Source organism: Benincasa hispida, unplaced genomic scaffold, assembly GCF_009727055.1.
Source record: "Benincasa hispida cultivar B227 unplaced genomic scaffold, ASM972705v1 Contig591, whole genome shotgun sequence".
NCBI lineage: Eukaryota > Viridiplantae > Streptophyta > Magnoliopsida > Cucurbitales > Cucurbitaceae > Benincasa > Benincasa hispida.
Window position 1 is genome coordinate 507,707 of NW_024064953.1, and position 26,620 is coordinate 534,326.

The following is a 26,620-nucleotide window of genomic DNA, read 5'->3' on the forward strand; positions in this document are numbered from 1 at the left end:
ACCGCATAGGAGTTGCGATCCTTAATCGATTGCGGTCATCATGTAGAGGTTGCGGTATTAAGCGAATGCGGTCACTACACAATTGCGGCTACACGATAATGCATGATAGAGGGATCAATGCAAGGTTGGTGGAATGAACGCATCGACGCATATCTCAAGAAAATCAAAAGATGATGTTGACATTTCACCTACAATGGTCATTAACAGCAAAAATTCAAAAAGGACTAACGCGCCGCGAATGTCAGAATCAGAGCGGTCCATTAATGTTGTAGGCGATCCAAGCTCTATATATAGAAGCTGATGAGCAGAAGTTCAAACCATCAAAGTTTCAGCCTTCGGGTGGATCCTTGTGATCCAGACAAATGCATGAGAAAGAAAGCTTGAGAGTTCTTCATCTCCTTCCTCCATTCCAAGTGACTATCGGAGCTTGCACTAGAGTTAGATCTCGAGAGAATCAGCTCCACCGCCCTTCCATGGCACCACCGGCAGCCTTGACACACAATCTGCTGGAAGCAAGACATTCTTTCAGCAGGTCCTTTCATTTTCTCTTCTTTTCTTATATTGTATTGTATTACATTTTTGGAATTAAGGAATTAATACATTATGTGTTCAATGCATTTCTGTGTTTCCTTTGAATCCATCTCCCATCTTTCTTTACTTAGCATCCTTAACTTTCATTACATCACTTAGTGAGATTGCTAGAGTAATCGCATTACTTAGTCATGTGGATTAGAGATATGAAAGATGTAGCAAACAACCGAGAGATGTGCGTTGTGTAAGTGTGTGAGAAAACCTTATTTGCTTAGTGTGAAGCTGTAACTATGCCTATCTATAGGCGGACGCAACGCTTGTCTATCAGTAAAGTCAGTAACAACTAATTGCCTGGGAGGGTAAGTGGTTGGTCGCATTAAGAAATGTAAGCTATTGCTCAGTAGAGATAGGAATAATCTTGTGTAAGCAAAGTTTATGTGGTTACCTATCTTATCTATGCGTCCATCATACCTTTAGAGCTACTCGGGAGAGAATCTAAAAGAAAGAACCTAAGACTCAGGAGAGCTAGGTTAGAATCGATTCACAGAAGAGTTAGATTACGTTTGCATAAGCAAGAATGGAGACTTAGGAATAAGCTCCATTTGCCATCACACAGCGTATGCACCCTACGGAGAGGATAATGACTGCGTCAAGAAGTAGGAATATGGTGGTTGTATGTGGTCATCTGAACCCTTATGCATACACATTGCATAACATCCTAGGTTTAGGATTTTAGTGTGTGTAGCATGATCACATAGCTTGCGTTGGGGAGGTTGCCCTTGTGGTCAATCTTAAGGGTTGCGATGAAAGACATCTCCATGTTTTATCTATTTTTCCATCCATTTACTTCGTGTCAACAATTGTCATGTCTCTACCTCTCATTCATACTTCTCATTGTGTTGTCTGTTAGTTAGGAGTAGGAGTAGTGTTAGATAAACCCTCCGCCCCTCCCCCCCCCCCCCCCCCAAACATTCTTTTATTCAACTGCCACATACACATTACTCTCATAGCATTTAGTTACAAGCCGCATTATACTTCGCGTGAGCGCAGAAAACCTGTGACAGGAATTGCATGACCACCGACGCATGATTAATCAACGTGTACCTTAAGAACATGCATCGCATATTGCATCCACATAATTGTAGTCGTCAAGTAATTGATAACTAATTTTTCGTCATCAACTAGCTATCTTCTATATGGTGAACTCTCTATATGGCTCAAACTGGGATAGAATCGAACCGAACTGCTTTAATGAAGGTGGCCTTCGTATTTATAGAGCTTCAAGGTGAAGAGATTTTTTCTCTCAAATGATTGCACTGATAAGATGTCATTTATTCTCTGTCTGATGCACTGAAAAAATTGTTCAACAAAAAGTTGAGTGTACTTGCTGCAGTGTTGTAGTTAATGGCTTGTCAACTAAATTCGGATTCGACCGTCATCACTTTCCCTTCTTGAGCGCCTTGATGCGCCGGCTCTATTAAGCTTCCACCTTGATGCGCCATCGTGATTTATTAAGCTTCCACCTTGATGCATTGCCTCTATGTGGCCTCCTTCTTGAGCATTTTTTGCGAACGAAAATGATCACATAGCCTTGCGATCGCAATCTCTTAGTGCGCTCGGACACTAAATTCCTTGGATCACAACTCTGCCTTACGCCAACGCAGTTTTCTGTTTAAAATACATAAATTAGCTACTTTTATGTGGTGGACGCATGCGATCGCAATGTTCTAAACTTAATGCTTTTGGACACGATTTTATATATTTTTACCGTCGCAGTCCTTCATTGTTTTATATCTTTACGCTGTAATAACTTGCATTTCTGCCCGTTATCAGAAATACATCGATGTTTTGATTGAGTTATGGCAGTTTTAAACAATTCTATGTTATATAAGGAATTAATGGCTAACGGTCTTAGCACATATAAATTACTTTCCAGATTTCCTGTACAAATTGAAACACCATCTTACGGGATACGGAATAACACCATCGTAATCCCGTCAGCAAATCGCTTATTTTGTACAAATTGTAACACCATCGTCTAGGTAATCCGGAAGGACACATAACCTTTGGTGAATCCCGAAGGATACCAACACCTCTAGTGAATTCCAAAGGACACACAATGAGCGACAACGAGAGATACCTAATGAACGACAACGAGATTGTTAGCAGCAAGAGATCACTAGATGATGGGGCTATGCGATGGGGCGTAGAGGTATACGATTTGGAGTATGTGCAACAACAAGAGGGCTGGATGATGAGCGAGAGCGAGAGATTACAAGACTTTGAGGTAAGTGATGAGCGGAAGAGCTACACGATGGACTAGACAATGAGCCAAACCACGGTGGACGCATAATGAAGTGTTCATGCATTGATGGGGTTGGCGGTACATAAGGATTGTAAGGTTAGATTGCGTTGGTCTTGAGCGAAAGACTAAGGGTATTAGCAAGCACGAAGGGCATACGAGCGTTAGCCATGAAGTATGTATTAGCAAGAGGCTAGGCACTGTTAAGACAAAACATGAGGCATTGAGTTGAGACCTAGTTTGACCCAAGGTTTAGTATGCATTGGTGATATGCTATGTGCCAAGGACATTGACCCATGTGGGTGCATAGGGCGAGGCTAGAGGAAGCAGCGTGGATTGGAAAATTATGATGGTCATAGATCTAGTTGAGCGCATGTGCCAAGGGTAGGCCATGCAAGAGAAGAAATGTATGCAAACAAGAAAAGACTTGCGATGCCTTGAGGATTAGTATGACATAAGTGATGCATTGATAAGAGAGCTATAGGCTGATAAATGGCTGAATTTGTGTGGCCAAGCAAGAATGTGACCAAGTTAAAGTGTGTATGCTTTGATAAAGTATAACTTGGAGGAAAAGTTGGAGGTACCAGCCCGTTCGAACATGTAGCAAACTAGGGAAATCGGAGATCTCATGCAATTGAGGTGGACGGCCGAGAAGGCATGCAAGGAGGTACTGGTACGTTGGCTAAGGAAAAGAAAGACACTTCAGTGTCATTGTAGCAAGGAGCTGCATTGGCAACAAGAAGAGAGGACGACTGGTCATCAGCCAAGTAGGAGGTGTCGAGCTAGTGGAGACTTTGGACACCTACATATAGAAAGCTCGGGACAAAGAACTCTCACAACTCACTCAGGCCATTTAAGTGAAATCAGATGGAAAATACTCAGAGAGGAATGTAGTGAGGGTTATCGGGCCACCACTGTGTTTGGGGTGCTAAAGCAGAGGGAACCTGCGTTTCAGGTAAAGTGGTTCAGCTAAACGCATAGGTTGTCGCCCACGAACCTTGTCACACGTTCCCGCCAACCCAACGCTCTCTACTAAACACATCATCAGACGGACGCACGCTAGCACGAGCACACACACCGCATCGTCCACACGATCAATTCTAAATAAAGGGCTTATAATGACGTACATTTCTGCCCGTCATCAAATTGTCAGGGTATCTGGCTGGGATTGTCAGCATACCCAACATGTGTAACAAGAAATGTTGACATGTACACATTCGACGGGTTATAAGGTGCTGAGATTGATTCCACATCGGTCATTGCCGGTTATTTGGGGAGAATTCTCGAGGGTTTGGATTACATGATCATGCAAGGAATCAAGTTGACAGGCTGGGGAGGTTACGTTTTATATTATGTGATTCATGTTTGTTTCTGGAATTTTATTTCCCAAAAATGAATTTCTAAAGTCAAATTTTGTTTCCTTATAAAGGCACCACTCACTAAGCTTATAGCTCACATTGTCCATGTTTTGTTTTCTTTCCCATCCCCAGGTTGCGAAAGTGGATCGGTGGGGAAAGCCACCAGAGGTCTGAATAAATTTTATCACACAGGGCGGGGCTCAGATCATGTTAATTAGAAGTCATTAGGATAGCTAGGTTAAAGCACGTAAAATAGTATATTTAATTATTTATAATTATTGATGAATTATAATAATCTAGCTTTCAAACTGATAAGGTCGAGCAGTTGATGTCACAAAATGGTGGTGTTGGCTGTCTTCACATCCTCTTTCAGTCTGGGCTCGGGAAGGGGTATGACACTAGTGAATCCTGAAGGAAACCACTACCTCTAGTGAATCCCGAAGGACAGAAAACCTCTACTGGGCATCTAACTAATCAGTGAGGACACTATCACGATCTCAACATCACAAGTATCATATCATGGTTCTATAACCTATAACATACATATACATCTCGTTATCCTAGTCCCATAACATGCATATACATCTCATCATCCTCAGGTCAAATAGAAACTCATAAAATAAAAGTATACTCAAATCATGCTAGCATCCGGATATCTCCATACGTGTCTAGAAATTTAAATCCTCACATTTGCAAGGGAAATATAAACATCAAACTATCATCAAATCTTTAATAAATCATAACTACATTGCCTAGCACGTGGGCAGTTTTAGTAGTAAGATTACTTACCTCAAATTTTGTCACAAATTTTAATCCACATAATTATTCTTCTTAAAACCTTTGGAAGACTTGAATCAACCCTATAACATAAATTACACATTCTAATTTAGACTTCATGCCCCAAAATAATGAATCCAAAAATTTAAATTAATCCCTTTGGGGTCTAATCCAATTAATCAAATTGGTCCAAATGCCCCCAATTTAAATTGCCGAAAATGTGGCTTGGTCCAAAATATATTCCAGAACTCAATTTTGTTTGCTAACCTGATCATAAATCCAAACCCACATTAATTTTTCACGATTATTCTTATTGTAAAAGGGAACAATGTGCTAATGTTACCAAAACTTGCCAAAATCAACCTATTGCAACACCGCACTACACTTCTTAGACCTTATAATTCCTCCAAATCTCTAATCTAAGCCCAAACAAGTTAAACCCCTTTATCTATGAAACTCCTAGCCCAAATCCTAAAAAAATATTCAAAATTAAATTTGGTATCATGGGCAGATATCAATTTTTGCAACTCACTTTAGAGAAACATAGTACCTTACCCAAAACCAAACTTTTTGGTGAAATTCACAAATCTGGCATGTGAGGGTAGAAGACCATCTTAGAGTTAAACAACATGCAGAAGAAGTATCAAGGATCAATAAGCATTCTAATTCACTAATTCTGACAAAAACTAAAGCATGTTGTTCATAAAAATGGGTTTTCAGAACATACTTTTGATGAACTCTTCAAGAAAATGTCTGTTCAGCTACTTGCTTCACTTGATATCAACGTGAACCACCTCAAAGCTTCCCTACTATGCTCTTGGAGATTTAGGTAGAGTTGTAGGACTCAAGAAAAACTTAAATATGTGGAGAAACAAGCAAAGCTCACAGTAGTAGATTGAAGAAGACAATCTCTTCTTCACAGTGATTTTTCTCTTCGAATTCTTTATGTCTCTTCTTTTCTTCCTCATCTCCAACAACTCCAATCTTCTTTATATATTAAGATGAACATGCAATGAGATGGAGTGCATGGCTTGCAGCTCATGCTTGGAGAGAAGATCATGGTTTGTGTGTGCTAAAGATGATGATAATAGAAAAAACTCTTTTTCCACTTTGTGCCATGCAAAACGAATTTCATTTTTCTTTTTTAAAACAAAAAAATGACTTTTCAAATCATTTTCATTTAAAAAATTGATTTCTTAAATTAATTTAATATCAAATATTAAATTAATTTTTGCACAATAATCATCTTTATATATTTGAATCATATTTAAATATTTATTCTCTTATTCTGTTTAATTTGAACGTTTCAAATTAATTTCTCAAACTACCCTAAAGCGTACCCATTTATGAGCTAGTAGGGGGACCTTACGGACCTATAGATCATGGGCTTCAACGATTCGAGATTAATCGACTAAACTCATTAGACCGATCTAACCCCCATTCGTTAACTAATGGGTGATTCCACTAAAGCCCATAGCTGAACTCCCCTCACTATAGATATATTATGTCCACTTAATATAACCATGATTAGTAAGTTAACCCTTCACAGGTTGGTCATAATAACGGGTCGAATCTTTGTTTTACCCCTAAAATTACCTCTTGTTCTTTAAGTTCCACTGATCCCTTAATGAACAATTGATTTGGATCAAATCAACAAATCGAATACTTCTCAGGCCAATGAGAGGGTGAGGCCTCTTGTTCAAGACCCAGAATCAGCACTTGAAGGGAACAACCTCTCTACTAACCCTAATCGGTTAGGAGTGAATTCCCTCTTGCACTCTATGTTCCCAGTTATTCATCCGGTCTTATCCCCAAAATGGTAAGCTTATTGAGCAGAGGTATTAGTCTAATCTCACCATTTGCAGATCAAAGGATAATCCCGAACAAACGGGGAGTTCATAGTTAGCTCAAGATTAAGGTTAAGTTACCTAGGTCATCGTTTTGAAATCATCGCAAACATGATCATGGATTACGTATCATATAGATAATTTTACTTGATGAATATCATAATTTATCTGAGAAATAAATACTCCACGTATTGCGTGACGTAAAACAGACCAGTCTTAAACAGTAAAAAATATTATAAAGTAAGAGTGACAGGTTTCGTGGTCCGATCTTGCACAAAACTCATTTGCACAGGACACCTCCATTCCTCATGTCTCCACATGAATGAATTAGGATCACTTCATATGTAGCACTTTACAACACTTTGTAACAACTACAGAGTAGGCCACATCCAATAGTATTACCAGAATAAGGTACCCAACCTTATTCATATATTATAGATCATTTTGACTATTTACTTGAACCTGATCCACTTGTATGTCTCCACATAAAGTTCAAGTACTCAAATAATAGTCAAGGGACTTAGTTTTATTGGATTTCTAAAAAACGATATATTCAACAACAACTTTATCGAATTCTCAGAATAAATTCTAATGTTTACAAACCACGAGTTTTAGGACATAAAACCCAAAAAACTCCCACTTGGACTAAAACTCAAGTGCTAACTTATATATCCAATATATAAGATTGAATTTCTGAGTTTTATAGAGAAATTAAATAAACTAGGGCATCCCATACCTATGGTTTTTGCCATTTAGTATCTCATACCCGATATTTCTCCCACTTGCCCGAGGTTATTAATCTTTGGTATTTCTAGTCTTACTAGATGATTCTTAAACACTTTAGCCGAGACAAACATTGTAAACATATTTGTACACAGGTTTCTTATGGGGAAATCATCTTTTTCTCAATAATGGCTAGAAAACACATTTTCCTCTCACTACATTGAGGTACTCTTAACTCTTTGATGAAGATGGTCTGACCTACCTTAACAACTCTTGTTAATAGTCAGAGCTAGAAATCTTAAATTCATTATACTTCGATTTTAGCCATTTAAATATCTGAGTATTTGCTGATGGCTATTAACAATTTGATTCTTAACAGAAGTTGCTAGAACAAACATAATTTTTTAAAATGAACATTTCATTTAACATAAAAATATGTACAAAAGGTTCATTACAAGATTAATAAAAGTAGGTAATTTACATCTTCATCAGCAACTTCTCCTACATAATGAGCTGAGCAAACAGTCTCCAGGATCTAAGCAGCCTATTTGCCTTTCTCTGCTCTCCTCTCTGCAAGATATTTGGGGCAATTTCTCTTCCAGTGCCCCAGCTCATTGTATTGGAAAAATTTCCCTTTCTCTACAGCAGTTTTCTTGCTCTTCTTACCAGCAGGCTTGTTCCCTTTCCTTTTTTCATTCTTCGCTGGAATACTCTTAGTCTACGAAGACGAGGCAACTTCAGGCTTGGAGGACATTCCTCTCTTTTCAGCAGAAGCAACATTTACTTCTAGTACTTGTTCCAGACCTTTAGTTCTCAACATGGTCTAAAATGCCTGCAGCTCGTTAAGCAGAGTTGTCAAGTTGTATTCAATTTTATTGATCAAGGCATTGGTACTAAATTGTAGAAAACTCTTCGGAAGAGAATCTAGAATAAAGACAACTTGACTTCTCTCATCCATCATAGCACCATTCACTTCAGCCACATTAAAGTGGACCATCATGTCCAGTACATGTTCACGAACATTAGTCCTCTCTTTCATGCAACTATTGTAAGCGTATTTGATAGTATCATGCCTCAGGGTGAAGGACGACTGTCCAAACATCCCTCTTAGAGATTCCATAATCTCTTTGGCAGTGTTCATACCCTCGTGTTTTTTGGCCAAAACGTCAGACAGGCTGGCAAGAATATAAGCACGAGCTTTATCATTAGCCCTAATCCATTTATCAAACGCTTCCCGAACAGTTCGGTTGGTATTTGAGCTAGGAATGGGAGAACATTCCTCCGTTAAGACAAATCTCAAATTGTCTATCATGAGTATTGTATTCAAATTTGATTTCCAATTGCTTTTGAAATAAATTTTTGGTTCTTTTGAAATAAATTGCTTCTTTTTCTTTTAGCAAGCTAATTTTTCTATAATTTTTGGTTTTCAAATTCACACCAAAAATTCCCTTTTTCTCACATTAACCTTGAACCTCCCTTTATTCTCTTTTCATTCTTTCATTCACCGGGTCCCACTACCCGGTTCTAAGTCCAGAGTAGCGAGTAAAATCTAGTGGTGCTTCGAAAGGGTTCGGATCGAGATTCAGCAAGAAAAAGCATTTTTCAGGAGCTACAAAGGTTGTATTCTATCCCTTTTAGTTTACTGTTTTTATACATTTGCATGCTAATTTCCTTTTAATTAAAAGCAATCAGAGTGTAATTAGATCCTTATTCCACTGTGTATGTCTTGTGTTCCATCAGAATGCTCATAAAACTTGTTACCAATTATCAATTATTCGACTATAATCCCTAGGTAGGAGGTGTTCCATATACCGTCAACTTAAATACCCCTAGCCTTCGACAAGATTATATATCGATTGAATTTTTAACCATAGTTTTATAAGTTTAACGACCTATTTTACTATTAAAACAAGCGGTTAACCTAAGTGAGCATGTAGCTATTCTTTGTTATGGATTTTAAATGTCTAACCAATTTTATAATGGTTTACAAAATTTAGACATGCTAAACATCCACGACAAACAACGAAGGTATGTAATATAACTATTATATTAAACATAACCCTAACGTGCATACTATATATCATAGCAATTATAACATACTGTCAATACATGTATCATGCTTCCTACGGTGGGGTTTTAAATCTACATGGCATAGTGTATGCATATACATGAATTTATTTAATTATCACATACATCTCATGCAAAAACAATTAAATACTTACTGTTATGGTTTTCGTTTTGGCATAAACAAGCAAACATATAACTAACTATTACAAACAACTTCATAACCGTCTTTGAACTGCTCGAATCGCTCCAAACCAAACCCCAAACAACTTGAACCGAGCTGGATGAGTCTAAACTGAACCAACCACAACAATTTGAGGCTGAACCAGATTGAACCTTGAGTAAACCGGTCGAATCGGTTGCTCTCGGTCCAACCTCACTATGTTGCTAAGGTCGATCGTGTTACACTTGGAGATAATCTTCTGGCATCATCACCTTGGGTTGAGAGGAAGTACACGATCGCATAGTGTTTCCTGAAAGCTGGATGATCGTTTAGCTCTATCGCATAGGACTAGATAATCATTTAGTTCCATCGTAGTGCAATCGTTTAGCTCCATCGCATAGTACTAAGCGATCGCATAACACCATCGCCCAGCGCATTCAAGTCATCATTTAGTATCCACTGCAGCTAAACGATTGCATAGCTCCATCGTATAGAACATCATCGCATTGGATAGCATTTATCTACACGATCGCTTAGCTCCACGACCAAACAATCGCTCAGCACAATAGCATAGCACTTCATCGCATCGCTGATAACAGGCAGAAATGCACGTTATCATAGTGCTAAATTCTTAAATAATGGTGGTTTGTGTTGATAAAACATGTTAAATTACGTCCATTAAGCATCTATTTCATAATATTACAGTCGCGTGCGTTCATCGCATTAGAAAAGTTCATTTTTTGTATTTTTGTGCAAAATATGCGATGATGCAAGGCGAAAATTGCGATCATAGAAAATCATTAGTCGAGCGCAGTATTACCGTAAGGCTTTGGGGTGATCGTGTTCGCAAATATTCTCCCGAGAAGGATCGCCGCAACTTGGTCAGCACAACATGGTGGGTGCATCTGGGCGAAAGACTAATTAATCGCGATGGGGGATAAAAAGCTGATGACAGTCGAATCCAAATTAAGTTGATAGCCAATAACGATCACAAGTACATTCAGCTTTTCAGTGACAAATATTCGGTGTATCAGTCATGAATTTAAGTAGTCCCATCTGTGCAATCCTGAGAGAGAAGTCGCCGTTGACCATGGATGTTCTATAAATACCAAGGGCATCCTTCAATAAAAGGGTTCACCATTCCACCAGTTCAAAAGTCTGTTCATAGTTTAGCCTTGTTCTTAGATTTTATTTTATTTTAAGGAGGACGCGAGAGAGGAAGGTGGTGGTGGCAAATCATTCTGGTAAGCTTGGGAGAGCACCGGAAGCTTCAAGGATAAAGAGAGGGTGGATGCCTGCAAAAGTAGGAACATCTTTTGAACCGAATAGAGATTGCAATGTAAAAACCTCGGTCAGCAAGGAATTTCTACCAAGCTCTCTACCTTTATCTTCCATTGTTATTTTGTACTCAACCTCATTTATAAAAATGGAATTTCCTTCTCTATATCTGTTCACTCTCTCTTATTTACGCATGAGTAGCAAAATCAGTTGAATGGGTTGAGAAGCATTTAGCTAGCACAACTAGGGAATCTTCATTCTATGCAATTATCTTGTATTATGTATGCTTCATTCGTCCATTAGAGATACTCGGGAAGGTAGTCTAAGTACATGATCTAGGCTTGGGAAGGTCAGGTTAGAATCTAGGCTCGGGAGAGTCAAATTAGAATGCATAATCAAGAGATAGGAGCTTAGGAATAAGCACTATTTGTTATCAATGCATCGCATGCATCCTAGAGATAGGATATGATTGTAGGCGGTCACCTTGCCTTTATGCATTATGCATCATCGCATAGGAAAAGAGTAAAGACTTAGGGATAAGCTCTATGGACACTTTTGCATTCAACACATGCTCCTAGATTTAGGAGCATCGCATTTGCATTGGAAAATGACTTGCTATGCATGGTTGTAGCATGATCGCATAGTTTGACGCATTCCCAAGTAACGCTAGCTAAAGATCTTCTAAACACGTTCATCCGCTTATTCAATGCATCTATCATATAACTTTCTATTCTCAAATCCGCCGCATTATTTTATTTTTCATTAACGGAATCAACACAAACCCACAATTAATTGATTTACCGGTTACCGCAATGTTTTCATAAAAATTACCATCGCAACCCACAATTATTCGACCTTGGACTTACAACGAAACTCAGTGGAATTTACACTTGGATTCTGCTAAGGAAACTTTAGTGCACAATGCAATTTCACCATCGCATATCATCCATATTCCACTTCACAAAATTAAGCATCAAGTTTTTGACGCCGTTGCTGGGGACTTCAGCAAAATAGTGTGCTAACGGTAGTTTTTCTGATTTTTTTGCAGACCCTCAATCTCTGGCGAATTACGACCCAGAGATTGAGAGGAAATTAAGATGCAGATTAAGTGACAATCGCCAACAACAAGAGAGAACACCAAGAATGGCAGAGCATCTGACAGAAAGGGCCGCAACGCGAACAATATTATGGCCAACCTTATCCTTCTGGCGAATGATCGCAATAGACCCATTTGGGACTATGCATCGCCCAACCTCAATGATTTCTTTCCAGGAATCATTAGGCCAGCATTAGATGGATTGAGGTTTGAAATGAAGCCGGTAATGTTGCAGATGATCCAAGCTGCTGGGCAGTTGGAGGAAGGCATGGCGACGACCTACACGCCCACCTCCGAAGCTTCATAGAGATCTTTAACACTTTTTTGTTCCCGAATATCTCAACCAAGGAATTTCGACTCACTCTGTTCCCATTTTCCTTGTGCGATCAAGCAAGAAAATGGGCATATTCTCTCGAACCGGGGGAGATAATGTTGTGGGAATAAGTGGTGGAAAAGTTTATGAAGAAGTATATCCCACCAATCGAGAATGCTAGGAGAAGGAAATTAATAACAAATTTTGAACAAGAAGATGAAGAATCGCTCAATGATGCTTGGGCGAGGTTTAAGTGGCTAGTAAGAGATTGTTCACATAATGGCTTACCAGACTGCCTGTAGATGGAGATCTTCTATCAAGGACTAAATTCCTCTTCGCAGATCACTGCCAATGCGACAGCCACTGGTGGTCTGCTCGACAAAACATATGATGAGGCAAAGAGCATACTTGATCGCATTCCAAAAATCACGAGGATTGTCGGGAAAGCAATCAAAGATTAAGAATTAAAGATAATGACGCAAACAGTGGGGCAATTGCATCCCTGTAGAGCCAGATGACTGTGATGACGAGTTTAATTCAAGGCATCGTAACTAATAACACGGGAGCGAAGAAAGGGCAGGTCAGCGCAATTACTCAAACGACCACAAGTTGTGTCATTTGCGGAGATGCTCACCCGATTGAAGAATGCCCAACAAACCTGCATTCGGTATGCTTCATAAGAAATAATCCCTATTTCGATACATATAACCCCGGGTAGAAAAACCACCCAAATTTTGCATGGAAAAACCAACAACAAAGCTTTCAACTTGGGGCACAAAAATGAGGGCCACCTAGATTTTTTTGGCAAAACAACGGTCCAGCGCATAGCCAAGCTAGTAGCTCACAAACACCGCAATCTTCGTCGTTAGAGAGCTTGTTGAAGCAATACATTGAGAAAAACGAATCAATGCTTCAGAATCAAGCTACAACCATTAGAAATCTCGAAATTCAAATGGAACAAATTGCGGGCAAGCTGAAAAATAGACCGCAAGGAGCGTTACCGAGCTCAATTGAGCTCCCTCGCAATGCTGGGGGTAACGGGAAGGAATAATGCTTAGCAGTCTCTCTACTAAGCGACAACATGGCTGCGGATGTAGGGGAGAAGCCCATTGTGACCAACTTGAATGCGGTGACAACCAAAGACCCGTTGACCTATAGTTTGGAGAAGCCCAAGAAAATAGACCCTGAAGTTGCATCTACCCTTAAGCCTCTAGATCTTGAGGCAGAAGAAGTCCAACCACCAGCAACTCCACAAAGATTGAAAGACGAACAAAATGAGGAAGAAAAGATCGTGATAGTGGCTGCAATGCAAAATGCTATGATCCCACCTAAAATGGGCGACCGAGGAATCTTCACGAAACAATGCTCTATCAGAGGGACCTACAGTGGCCAAGCACTATGCGATCTTGGGGCAAGTATAAACATAATACCGCTACAATCTTCAAACAATTGAATGCCGACACACTTACGCTCACAAAGAAAACTCTTATGCTAGTGAATAGATCTCGAATACACCCTAAAGGAGAGTTGAAAAATGCCGTAATTTCAATCGATAAATTCATCCTGCCGGCAGACTTCCTCATTTTGGATTATAAAGCGGACGAAGATGTGCCTGTCATATTTGGACGACAATTCCTTTCAACCGATTGCGCTCAAATTGATGTGCGCAAGGGGGAAATTGTACTAAGCATTCATGGGGAAAAACTCCGAAGTAAGGCAGTAAAGATTCCAAAGGAGAAAGAAAACAAAGAAAAGCCACCATGGACGTGAACAAACCAGTCTGGAATAAGTGGTCCCTGAGTATTATATGATTCAACCTCATCAGGGACGCAATCCTTTTGAACATCCTTTTCCTGCTACATCATGAACTTTTATCATCTCGTTACTTATTATCGCAATTACCTTCTTGTTACCAGCATCGTTCTTATGTCTACAAAAAAAAAAAATTGTTGTTTTGTTTAAAATTATTTGACCCTTTTTTTTTTTGTTTACAACAATTAAGGCACAGGACTGCGGAGATGTCACTCTTTTCTTTAGTGTTTATTATTTTCCTAACTAACCCCCTCCACTAATTATCGTTACTATTTAGAATTTAGCTTAAGAGATACTAACTATTGTTCCCTATAGATTAAACCTGACTCAATATTAAGTACTACAGTTCAAATAGCCTTGGATGGTCATTGACAAGCTCATACTACCTTTATAATTAATATGAGTTTTTTTTTCTAAGTATACTAGGGATAAAAAAATTCAAACCGCAAACTTATTGATCGCTAACGCATATAGCATGCTAGTTCAACTACGTTTACTATGGCTAATCTATTTTATTACATATTTAGTTTAGAAATTATAAATTTTGAAATAAATTAATGTCTTAAAAAGAAACTAATATGCAAACAAATTGAATAATTTAATAGGAAATCATTGAGAATGAATGAAATATAGACAACTATTTTTTTTTTTTTTTTTGAAAGCATATCAAATATCATTGACCAATGTATAAAAATCCATAATAACAACTAAAAGTGAATTAATGTTAAATATTAGATTATGTATTAATTAAAAAATTCAATAAAATATTAAAATTTATAATATTCTAATCAATAAGAAAAAATTAACTATATAGTTCAATTCCTCACTCAATTGTACTTCATTCAATACCATAGAATTGGATAACATGATTAATTAGGTTAATTTTGTATATTATTTGCGAATTGTTTTTATATAATCAATTATCAATTTAATATAAGAAAAAAATAGATGTAGAAAGCCAGGTATCTGATACTCTTAACACAAGTAAAGAAAATAAAAAAAAACCAAAAAAAACATGGGAATAACTAAATTCTCATGTGCTCTTTGAAAAATTATACCAAACAAGGAGCTATATAGTTGTCCCTTTTGCACTCTCATCTTCATTCCTATCTCCAATCTCTTAATCTAGATAACCTCTTACAATGGTAGGAGAAAGTGCGAGTTAGGTAAGTGCAACAATGATGTTTTTTCTTTGGAGTGTTATAGTTGATATTAAAAGGATTTAACATTTGGGGTGATTTGGAAATGATAAAAATTACTCTTTTTTTTTCTTTCTAAAACTGAGATGTTTGACAATAATGAGAAATTGATTTTGAGAATATCCAAAATCATTTATCCCATCACTTGGGAGATATATCCAAATGATTTTTACGCAATGATTCTACTTTTATATTTATCTCTTTAAAACATTCTTTGTCTCAAGTATTTTTTAATCTATAATGTAATTTTTTTTTCCTACTAATTTGATGATTCTAATACAACCTTTTAAGAAAAAACATTAATTATTTAAAAATAATTTTAATTAAATCTAAACCATTTGCACAACTATTATACTAAGAATACAATATTTATATGATTTACGAAAGTAACTATAATGAAGTAATTTAGCTCAAAACAATAATTCTAAAATTCATTTCAAATATATCCTTAAGTCATCATATTGATGATCCCACTTGAATTATATTGACATGTGAAATGAAAATTCAAATTGTAAGTTTGAGTTTCATTACTTTGTATGCAGAACATTTTTATACCTGCAAGAGAGCTCACAATAGCTTGGATTGATGATCCTCAATACTAGAAATGGACATTTATGGATATCGACGAGTAAAATTTACCCACATATTTATTAGTTCATACTAAAATATTATTTTGGTCCTCATACTTGAAATTTATTTAATTTTAGTTTTTCTCCTTTCAATAAATCTTAAATTTAATTTTTACTACTAGATTTTTCTTTATATATTTTGAAAATATATTCACGAACTATCAAAGTAATTGGCAAAATATTGATTTTGTGGATGTGTATTGTGTAAAAAACTTCCAGTGAGAAAGTTGAAGTTGAAGGGGTTCATTCGTCGAATTCGTCACTTAGATAATTTTCTCCATAGTTAGAAGTAGCCTTGTTTTTAGATTTTCTTTTATTTAAGGCGGAAGCGAGAGAAGCGATATTATGCCAAGAGATCGTTTTGGTGAGATTGGAAGAGTGACGCAAGTGTCGAGATCAGAGAGAGAACCAACTCCTGCGGAAGTAAGAATATCTTTTGAACAGAATAGAGTTAACAGTGTAAAAGCCTTGGGAAGCAAGGGATTTCTGCCAGGCTCTATATCCTTATCTTCCATTGTCATTTTGTACTTAAACTTATCTATAGAAATGGAATTTACTTCTTTATATCTGTTCACTCTCTGTTCATTACGCATGAGTAACTAAATCTGTCGAATGGGTTGAGAAGCACTTAGCTAGCATAACTAGGGATCTTCATTTTATGCAATTATCTTGTATTATGTATGCATCATTCGTCCATTAGATATACTCGAGAGGGTAGTCTAAGGATAGAATCTAGGCTTGAAAAAATCAGGTTAGAATCTAGGTTCGGGAGAGTGAGATTAGAACGCATAATCAAGAGATAGGAGCTTAGGAATAAGCACTATTTTCTATTAGCGCATCGCATGCATCCTAGAGATAGGTTATGATTATGTGCGGTCACCTTATCGTTGTGTGCATCTTGCATCATCGCATAGGTAAAAAGTAGAGACTTAGGAATAAGCTCTATGGACATTATCGCATTCATCACATGCGTTCTAGAACTAGGAGCTCGACATTTGCATTGGAAAATGATTTGCTGTTGCATGAGTGTAGAACGATCGCATAGTTTGACCCATTCCAAGGAAATGCTAGCTAAAGACCTTCTGAACCCATTCCTCCACATACTCAGTGTACCGACCGCATAATCGATCTTTTCTCAAATCCGCCGCATACTTTTTACACCATAAATAAATCCCCAAAAACAACTCTTTGATTTATTGGTTACCGCAAAGACTTCTTAGAAATTATCATCACATATCGTTTTCCCCAGTCTCTAAGTTCGACCCTGGTCTTACTAGAAAACTCAATGGGATTTATACTTGGATTCCACTGGGAAAACTTATTGCTCAATGCATTTCCATCACCGCATTTCATTCCATTATTTCATCGCATAAAATAACGCATCAAGTTTTTGGTACCGTTGCCAGGGTCTTCGGAAAGTCAGTGTGCTAACGATAATTTTTCTGATTTCTTTGCAGCTCTCAATCTCTTGTGAATTATGACCCGGAGATTGAGAAGACGTTCTGGCGAAGATTGAAAAATAGCCGCCAGCAACAACAACCAGATAAAGACAATATGGCAGAGCAGCATGGAAATAGAGCACCAAACGAAAACAATGTCATGGTGAATCAAATCCTCTGGCAAACGATCGCAATAGGCCCATTCGGGACTATGCATCGCCATACCTCTACGATATCTCCCCAGGAATCATGTGGCCTGCCCTTGATGGATCTCGATTCGAAATAAAACCGGTGGTGCTGTAGATGATCCAGACTGCTGGACAGTTCAGAGGAAGGCATGGCGAGGACCCGCACGCCCACCTTCGGAGCTTCATAGAAATCTGTAACACTCTTGTGTTCCCGAATATCTCTACCAAAGAAGTTCAACTAACTTTGTTCGTGATAAGGCACGAAAATGGGCTTATTCTCTTGAATTGGGAACAAGTGGTAGAGAAGTTTATGAAGAAATATTTCCCACCAACCGAGAATGCCAGGAGAAAGAAATTAATAACGAATTTTGAACAAGAAACTAATGAATCGCTCAGCGATGCTTGGGCGAGGTTTAAGAGGCTTGTAACAGACTGTTCATATAACGGCTTACCAGACTGCTTGCAGATGGAGATTTTTTACCACGGACTGAACCCTGCTTCGTAGACAGCTGCCAATGCGGCAGCAGCTAGTGGTCTACTTAACAAAACATATGAGGAGGCCAAAAATATACTTGATCGCATTTCCAAAAATCACGAGGACTTGCGAGAAAACGATCAAAGATTAAGAATTAAAGATAGTGACGTGAACAATGGGGCCATCACATCCCTTCAGAATCCAATGACTGCAATGATGAGTTTGATACAAGGCATCGCAATTAAAAGCACGGGAGCGAAAAAAGAGCAGGTCAATGGAATTGCTCAACGACCACAAGTTGTGTCATCTATGGAGACGCTCATCCGTTGGAAGAATGCCAAGGAAATCCGCAGTCATTATGTTTCATAAAGAATCATCCCTACTCCGATACATACAACCCTGGGTGGAGAAACCACCCAAATTTCGCGTGGAAAAATCAACAACAAAGCTTTCAACCAGTGGCGCAAAGAAGGGCCACCTGGATTTTTCCCACGAACCAACGATCCAATGCATAACCAAGAAAGTAGCTAGCAGACACCACAACCTTCATCCTTAGAGAGCTTATTGAAGTAGTACATTGAGAAGAACGAATCAGTGCTTCAGAATCAAGCAACGTTCATTCGAAATCTCAAAATTCAGTTGGGACAAATTGCGGGCGAGCTCAAAAATAGACCACAAGGAGCTTTACCGATCTCAACTGAGCTTCCTCGCAACATTGGGTGTACTGAGAAGGAACAATGCTTAGCAGTCTCCTTGCTAAGCGACAAAATGACTACGGAAGTAGGGGAGAAACCCATTATAACCAACTCGAATGCGGTGACAACCGAGGACCCGTTGACTTATAATTCGAAAAAGCCCGAAAAGATGAATCCCGAAGTTGCATCCACTCTTAAGCCTTTATAACATGAGGCAGAAGAAGTCCAGTTACCACCAGTCCCTCAAAGATTGAAAGAGAAATAAAATGATGAAGACAAGATCGCGACAAAGGCAGTACGCAAAATGCTATGTTCCAACCAAAAATGTGCAACCCATGAATCTTTACGATTCCATGCTCCACTGGAGGGGTCTATAGTGGCCAAGCACTATGCGATCTTGGGACGATTATAAACGTAATGTCACTATCAATCTTCAAGCGATTGAATATGGGAAAACTCACGCCCACGACAGAGATTCTCTTGCTTGCGGATAAATCCCGAATACATACTGAAGGAGAGTTGAAAGATGTCGTAATATCAATTGATAAATTCAACTTGCCGGCAGACTTCATCATTTTGGATTATAAAGCAGACGAAGATGCGTCCATCATATTAGAACGACCATTCCTCTCGACCGGTCGTGCCCAAATTGATGTGCGCAAGGGGGAGATTGTTATGAACATTAATGGGGAAAAGCTCCAGATTAAGGTAGTGAGGATTTCAGAGGACATAGACTGTCTCTTATACACATCTAGATGTGTATAAGAGACAGAGCTTGCACCACAAAATAAGCAGTCCCTGAGTCATTATGTGATTCAACCTCATTAGGACGCAATACTTTTGAATATCCTTCTTCTACATCAATACTTCATGAACTTTCATCACCTTGTTATTATCTGTTATCACATATTTACTTATTTGTTTAAAAAAAAAAAAAGCGAGAAAATTTTGTTAACTTTTTTAATTATTACCCTCTCAATGGTTTCTTTGAAAACGATCAAGGTATACGATTGCGAAGGTGCTACACGAAGACGCAACTACTTTATTTCGTCACCACATTGCAAAGAAATAAGATCGCTGCAAAGCAGGATGATCAACAAATAATGTGATCAACAGCGCAAATTTGGGGATTGTATTTTTCCTTGACTTTATTCCAAATTCTACACTATCGCATCGCATTTTAATTTTGAAAATTTTATCACCACATCCTCTTTTGTTACCGCAATCATTTAACATTGATAAATTTAGTCAGTCACCGCATGTTTTCTCTTTGCTAATTATGATCTCAATGATGAAACACATGCTTCTATTTTTTTCATGTAAACTAGAGTCAACTTAATTTTAGGACAGTCACCTCATGAAATATTTTTAAAAGTTAGTGGTCTGCTAGTTTTCTTTCAAACTGAACCTTTACCAAACTTCCTAAGAACATCGCATGAATTCTTTCAATCTTTTGGCAATGAGGATATTGTCGCATTTTAAATTTGGGGGTGAGGTATTTATTTTCAACCTTGCTATTTTTAGCTGTACAAAAAAAAAGCATCATAACGTTGCGATTGGATCCTACTTATAATTGGATGTCCGCATGACACATGTGGGGGAAAGCAAGAACGAAGGTAGGAATCGTGATCAACGCATAAATAAATGACTGCAACTCCGCTGCCGAGTAGGTATGAGTTTAGTCTGAGAAAGACCACCTTGCTCGTAGTTGGATGTCTGAATGACACATGTGGGGGCAAACCAAAATGAAGATGAGGTACTTGGATCAGCGCAATGTCAGAGAAAAATAATAATGTAAAAAATATGCAAGGATACAAATCATTTAACACCCCAGTGAAAAAGTTTTTTTTTTTTTTTTTGAAAAAAATCATGCAATGTCATGGAATCTAGTAAAGTCTTTTTGAAGGTTAAACTTGTGGTCCCTAGGTCTTAGAAATATTTTAAGAAGAGACTTAAATAAGAATTAAGAAAATTTATGTATATAGTATTTGAATGAAGTATCCGTGAAAAATTTAAGAAAAGAGATTGCAGTCGACTTTCTAAAGAAAATCTTTAGCTTATGCTTGAGGACAATCATTGTTTAAATTTGGGGGTGTGATAACGGGTAGAAATGCACATTATTACAGTACTAAGTTATTAAACAATGAAGGTTTGCGTTGATAAAATATATAAGATTGCGTCCAAAAAGCATAAAGTTCATGACATTATGGTCGCATGCATTCATCGCATGAAAACAGTTAACTTTTGCATTTTTATGTAGAATATGCGTTGACGCAAGACGGAAAATGCAATCACAACCAATCGACGGTCGAACGCAGTGTTACCGCAAGGCTTTGCAGTGATTTATGCTTACAAACATCTGCTCAAGAAGGATTATTGCATAGAGCCGGTGTAACTTGGTTGGCGTATCTGGGTGAAAAGCATAATAAATCACGACGGGACAGAAAGTTGATGATGATCGAGTTCGAATTAAGTTGATAAGCCGCTAACGAACTACTGTAGCAAGTACACTCAACTTTTCAGTGAAAAATATTTGGTGCATCAGATAGAGAATTAATGCCATCCCATCAGTGCAATCATAAGAGAGAAGAAGCCTTCCACCCTAAAGCTCTATAAATACCGAAGACAACCTTCAGAGAAGCGGTTCGTTCGTCGAGTTCGACATTTAGATAATTTTCTCCATAGTTAGAAGTAGCCTTGTTCTTAGATTTTCTTTTATTTAAGGCAGAAGCGAGAGAAGCGAGATTGTGCCGAGAGATTTTTCTGGTGAGCTTGGAAGAGTGCCAGAAGTGTCGAGATCAGAGAGAGGGCCAACTCCTGCGGAAGCAGGAATATCTTTTGAACATAATAGAGTTAACTGTGTAAAAGCCTTAGAAAGTAAGGAATTGCTATCAGGCTCTCTATCCTTATCTTCCATTATAACTTTGTACTTCAACTTATCTATAGAAATAGAATTTACTTCTTTATATCTGTTCACTTTCTGTTCATTATGCATAAGTAGCTAAATCTCTCAAATGGGTTGAGAAGTACTTAGGTAGCACAACTGGGGATCTTCATTCTATGCGATTATCTTGTATTATGTATGCATCATTCGTCCATTAGGGATACTTGGGAGGGTAGTCTAAGGACAGAATCTAGGCTTGGAAAAGTCAGGTTAGAATCTAGGCTTGGGAGAGTCAGATTAGAATGCATAATCAAGAGATAAAAGCTTAGGAATAAGCACTGTTTGCTATTAACGCATCACATGCATCCTAGAGATAGGTTATGATTGTGTGCGGTCACCTTGTCGTTGTGTGCATCTTGCATCATTGCATAGGTAAAAAGTAGAGACTTATGAATAAGCTCTATGGACATTATCGCATTCATCACATGCATCCTAGAACTAGGAGCACGACATTTGTATTGGAAAATGATTTTCTGTCGCATGAGTGTAGCATGATCGCATAGTTTGACCCATTCCCGGGAAATGCTAGCTAAAGACCTTCTCAACCCGTTCCTCCGCATATTCAGTGTATCTACCGCATAATCAATCTTTTCTCAAATCTGCCGTATACTTTTTATACCATAAACAACAACCCAAAAAAAACTCTTTGATTGATTGGTTACCGCGAAGTCTTCTTAGACATTATCACCGCATTTCGTTTTCCCTAGTCCCTAAGTTCAACCGTAGACTTACCAAGAAACTCTGTGGGATTTAGACTTGGATTCTACTGAGAAAACTTGTTGCTCAACGCATTTCCATCACCGCATTTCATTCCATTATTTCATTGCATAAAATAACGCATCAAGAAGCTATCACCTGGCATTACATATGAAATAGTGTTTCATGTATTGCTAAAGGAATCTACCTACGGTTGGAAAAATCCTGTTAACCTCAAACTCAAACGGCCAGATGAGTTAACAATTGTGACCAATGAATCTCTAGAGAATAAGCCAAAAGATATATGGTTTCAGATCAAGGTCGGCGAAGTCAAGGTCGACAATGGTGTCGGGAAGTTGGCGTTTACCTTGTATGAATATGGACAGTATTGGAAGTCGGGGTTAGTTGTTAGAGGTGCTGAAATTCTACCACAATTAACAGTTTCGGTATGCTCTTTTTAATAAACTTCTTTGGAATGTTATAGTTGATATTAGAAGAATTTAACAGTATGTTTGAAAGTAATTTTGAAACGACTAAAACTTATTTTCTTCTAAAACTTATAGTGTTTCATATTTGAAAAGATGTCTTCCTCTTCACTTTATTTTGTTCTAAATTTATAGAGAAACTGTATTTTTCTTTTCAAAATTTTTGTCCATTTTAATTTATCTCTATTTTCCTCTAATTTTTCTCATCTCCTTAATTTCCTCTCTCTAAAACTTTACAATGTTTACCTCCAATTTGATTTTATTTTTTAAAAAATCAATATAATTTTTCTCAGTGTTTCTTTATCTGTAAAACATTCTCTCCATTTAGTCTTTTTTCTAATCTAAAATGTGATGTTTTTTTTTACCAGTAATTTGATGATTCTAATACTACCTTTTAAAATCAAACCTTATTTAGTTAAAAAAAAATTAATTAAATTTAAACCATTTATATAAATATGTTACCGAGAATATTTATATGATGTATCACACTATTATGAAACTAATTATAATCAAATAATTTATCTCAAAACAATGATTCTAAAATTCATCTCAAGCATACCCATTAAGTCATCAATATTTTAGGAAAATTCAAATTTAATTGACCAGAATTATATTGACATGAGAAGGAAAATTTCAAATCATTACTTTGTATGCAGAACATTATTATACCTGCAAGAAACCTCGCAATAGCTTGGAGTGAAGATCCTCAATACTGGAAATGGACATTTATGGAGATCGACGGGTATAATTTAACTACATATTTATTAGTCCAAAACTAAAATATCATTTCGGTCCTTATACTTCGAAATTTTTTTTAATTTTAATTTTTCTCCTTTCAATAAATCTTAAATTTAATTCTTACCGCTAGATTTTTCTTTATAAATTTTTAAAATATATTCACGAACTATCAAAGTAATTGGAAAAATATTGATTTTGTGGGTGTGTAATATGTAATAAACTTGCAGTAAGAAAGTTGAAGTGGCTGAACTTATATATGTATGGTGACTAAATGTTCATGGGAGTATCAAGGTAGAGAAGCTATCACCTGGCATTACATATGAAATAGTGTTTCATGTATTGCTAAAGGAATCTCGCTACGATTGGAAAAATCCTGTTAACCTCGAACTCAAGTGGCCTGATGAGTTAACATTTGTGACAAATGAATCTCTAGAGAATAAGCCACGAGATGTATGGTTCCAGATCAAGATCGGGGAAGTCAAGGTCGACGATGGTGTCGGGGAGTTGATGTTTACCTTGTATGATCATGGAAATTATGTTAAGTATGGGTTGGTTGTGAGAGCTGCTGTAATTCAATCAAAGTGACCACAATGCACTCACAACTTCTTTCTCTAGCTCATCAAACTACATACTTGTATTTTGGTTTAAATAAAATAGAGATATACACTAGCTTGTTTTATTATAATTATGAATACAATGATAATGTAATACCTAGTATGACAAAAGATATAGAAAATAAATATATATAATATATGTACAGCCTTTCACTTACAGTACTTTTTATTTTATATATATTATAAAGGTTTAAATACTACTTTGGCGTCGAACCTTACGCACTTCTTTAAAGTATATTCATATAGTAGAAACAACGAGTGTCACAACTGCCCCCTGATTACTAATACCTCCGGAAGGAGGATTACCCCTTCTAAAATATTATACATACCTTCTTTTTAACTTGAACATGCTTTTTACTCTTATAACAATAGTGTGGTAAAAACCTAAGCATACATGACAATAGTTTGGTAAAAACCTAAACAATGTGAATAAAAATTATCTAAAGCCTATCATAGATCGTCATCATCACAAAACAAGTAGCAAAATCATCATACAATAAAAACTCAACCACAAAGTCAGAGCTCAATTAATAATGCAATCCATGTGGCCAAGCTATGATGAAAGTAAGGATTCCACTTCGAGTGTCCGAGGCAAGAAGAAGGAAAAAGGAAATAATGTGAAAAAAAGGCCTAGAAAATGTTTAAGTTTGGGGGTGACGAAATTTTGTACTTCGTGTTGACTTTAGTGATTGGGAAAGTTGCAGTACGTTTAAGTTTTCAATAGGGTCGATTACTAGTAGCAAGGTTACTTGGACATGAAATGCATATTTTTAGGCCTTTATTTGCATACATTTACTCAGAAAAATGGACTCTTGCATGTGTTTTACCCTAAGTTTAGCCTTAATGAGCTAAAATGAGCTCATGAGGGTCTTAATGAGTTTAAAAGTTGTTATTTACGAATTTTTAGGTGATTTAGTAGATTTTGGCAGGTGATTTTTATCAGATTTAAGATTTCTTTTTAATGTAGTTGCATCAATGAGCCCTAATTTTCCAAAATTAAACCTACTCAAATATGGTTGTGACTTTTGCACTCCAAGTAGTTGTTCAGCCCAAATTTCACCTAGTAAACCTTCAAATTACAACCTTTGTAGAATCCATCCCAATCTTCCTCTCCCGAGCTCGATTGACACCACCAATGGAAAATCCTCGCTATTCTCCTATGGAAGAACACGGTGATGGGACCGTTTTGTTAGTGAAAACAAGGGAACTTCACTTTAATAAAAAGAGAGTAAAGAGATTTAGGTGGAAGAGTTTTGGTCAAAAGTCAAAGAAGCATTAGATTTTACAATATTGAAAGACCAAACTATTTATAGAAAAAATATATGCAAAATCCTATCTTGCATGTTTTCTGATGCTTATTTTTATGAAGTGAAATTATGGATGATATGCGACGGTGAAATTGTATTGAGCAATCAAGTTTCCTCTGTAGAATCTAAGTGTAAACTCCACTGAGTTTCTTGGTAAGTCTAGGGTCGAACTCAGGGACTTGTGAAAACAGATTGTGTTGGTAATTTTTCAGGAAAACTTTGCAGTAACCATTAACTCAATTAATTGTTGTTTTGTTGTTGATTGCGTTAATGAAAAATAGACAAATGCGACAGATTTGAGAAAAGTCAGTTGTGTGATAGATACACTGAGTATGCGGATGAACAGGGTGAGAAGATCTTTAGCTAGCATTACTTGGGAATGCGTCGAACTATGCGATCATGCTATAACCATGCATGGCAAGTCATTTTCCAATGCAAATACGATGCTCCTAAGTCTAGGACGCATGTGTTGAATGCAAAACTATCCATAAAACTTATTCTGAAGTCTCTACTCTTTTCCTATGCGATGATGCAAAATTCATAAAGGCAAGGTGACTGCATACAATCATATCCTATCTCTAGGATGCATGCGATGCGTTGATAACAAATAGTGCTTATTCCTCAGCTCCTATCTCTTGATTATCCGTTAATCTAACTCTCCCGAGCCTAGATTCTAACCTGACCTTCCCAACCCTAAATCCCTCCTTAGACTACCCTCTTGAGTATCTCTAATGGACGAATGAAGCATACATAATATAAGATAATCACATAGAATGAAGATTCCCTAGTTGTGCTAGCTAAATGCTTCTTAACCCATTCAACTGATTTAACTACTCATGCATAAATAACAGAGAGTGAATAGATATAGAGAAGTAGATTCCATTTTGATAAATGAGTGGAGTACAAAATAACAATGGAAGTTAAAAGTAGAGAGCCTAGTAGCAATT

At 37.2% G+C, this 26,620-nt stretch overlaps 1 non-coding gene and 1 pseudogene across 1 annotated transcript; one reads left to right on the forward strand and one right to left on the reverse strand.

The window, feature by feature from the left end:
• Nucleotides 1–12,631: 12,631 nt before the first annotated feature.
• On the reverse strand, nt 12,632–12,738 carry LOC120069800. The gene has a single exon (XR_005479698.1). It is a non-coding gene; the product is annotated as a small nucleolar RNA R71 (small nucleolar RNA).
• Nucleotides 12,739–15,406: 2,668 nt separating this feature from the next.
• LOC120069797 lies at nt 15,407–24,337 on the forward strand (annotated as a pseudogene).
• Nucleotides 24,338–26,620: the final 2,283 nt, after the last annotated feature.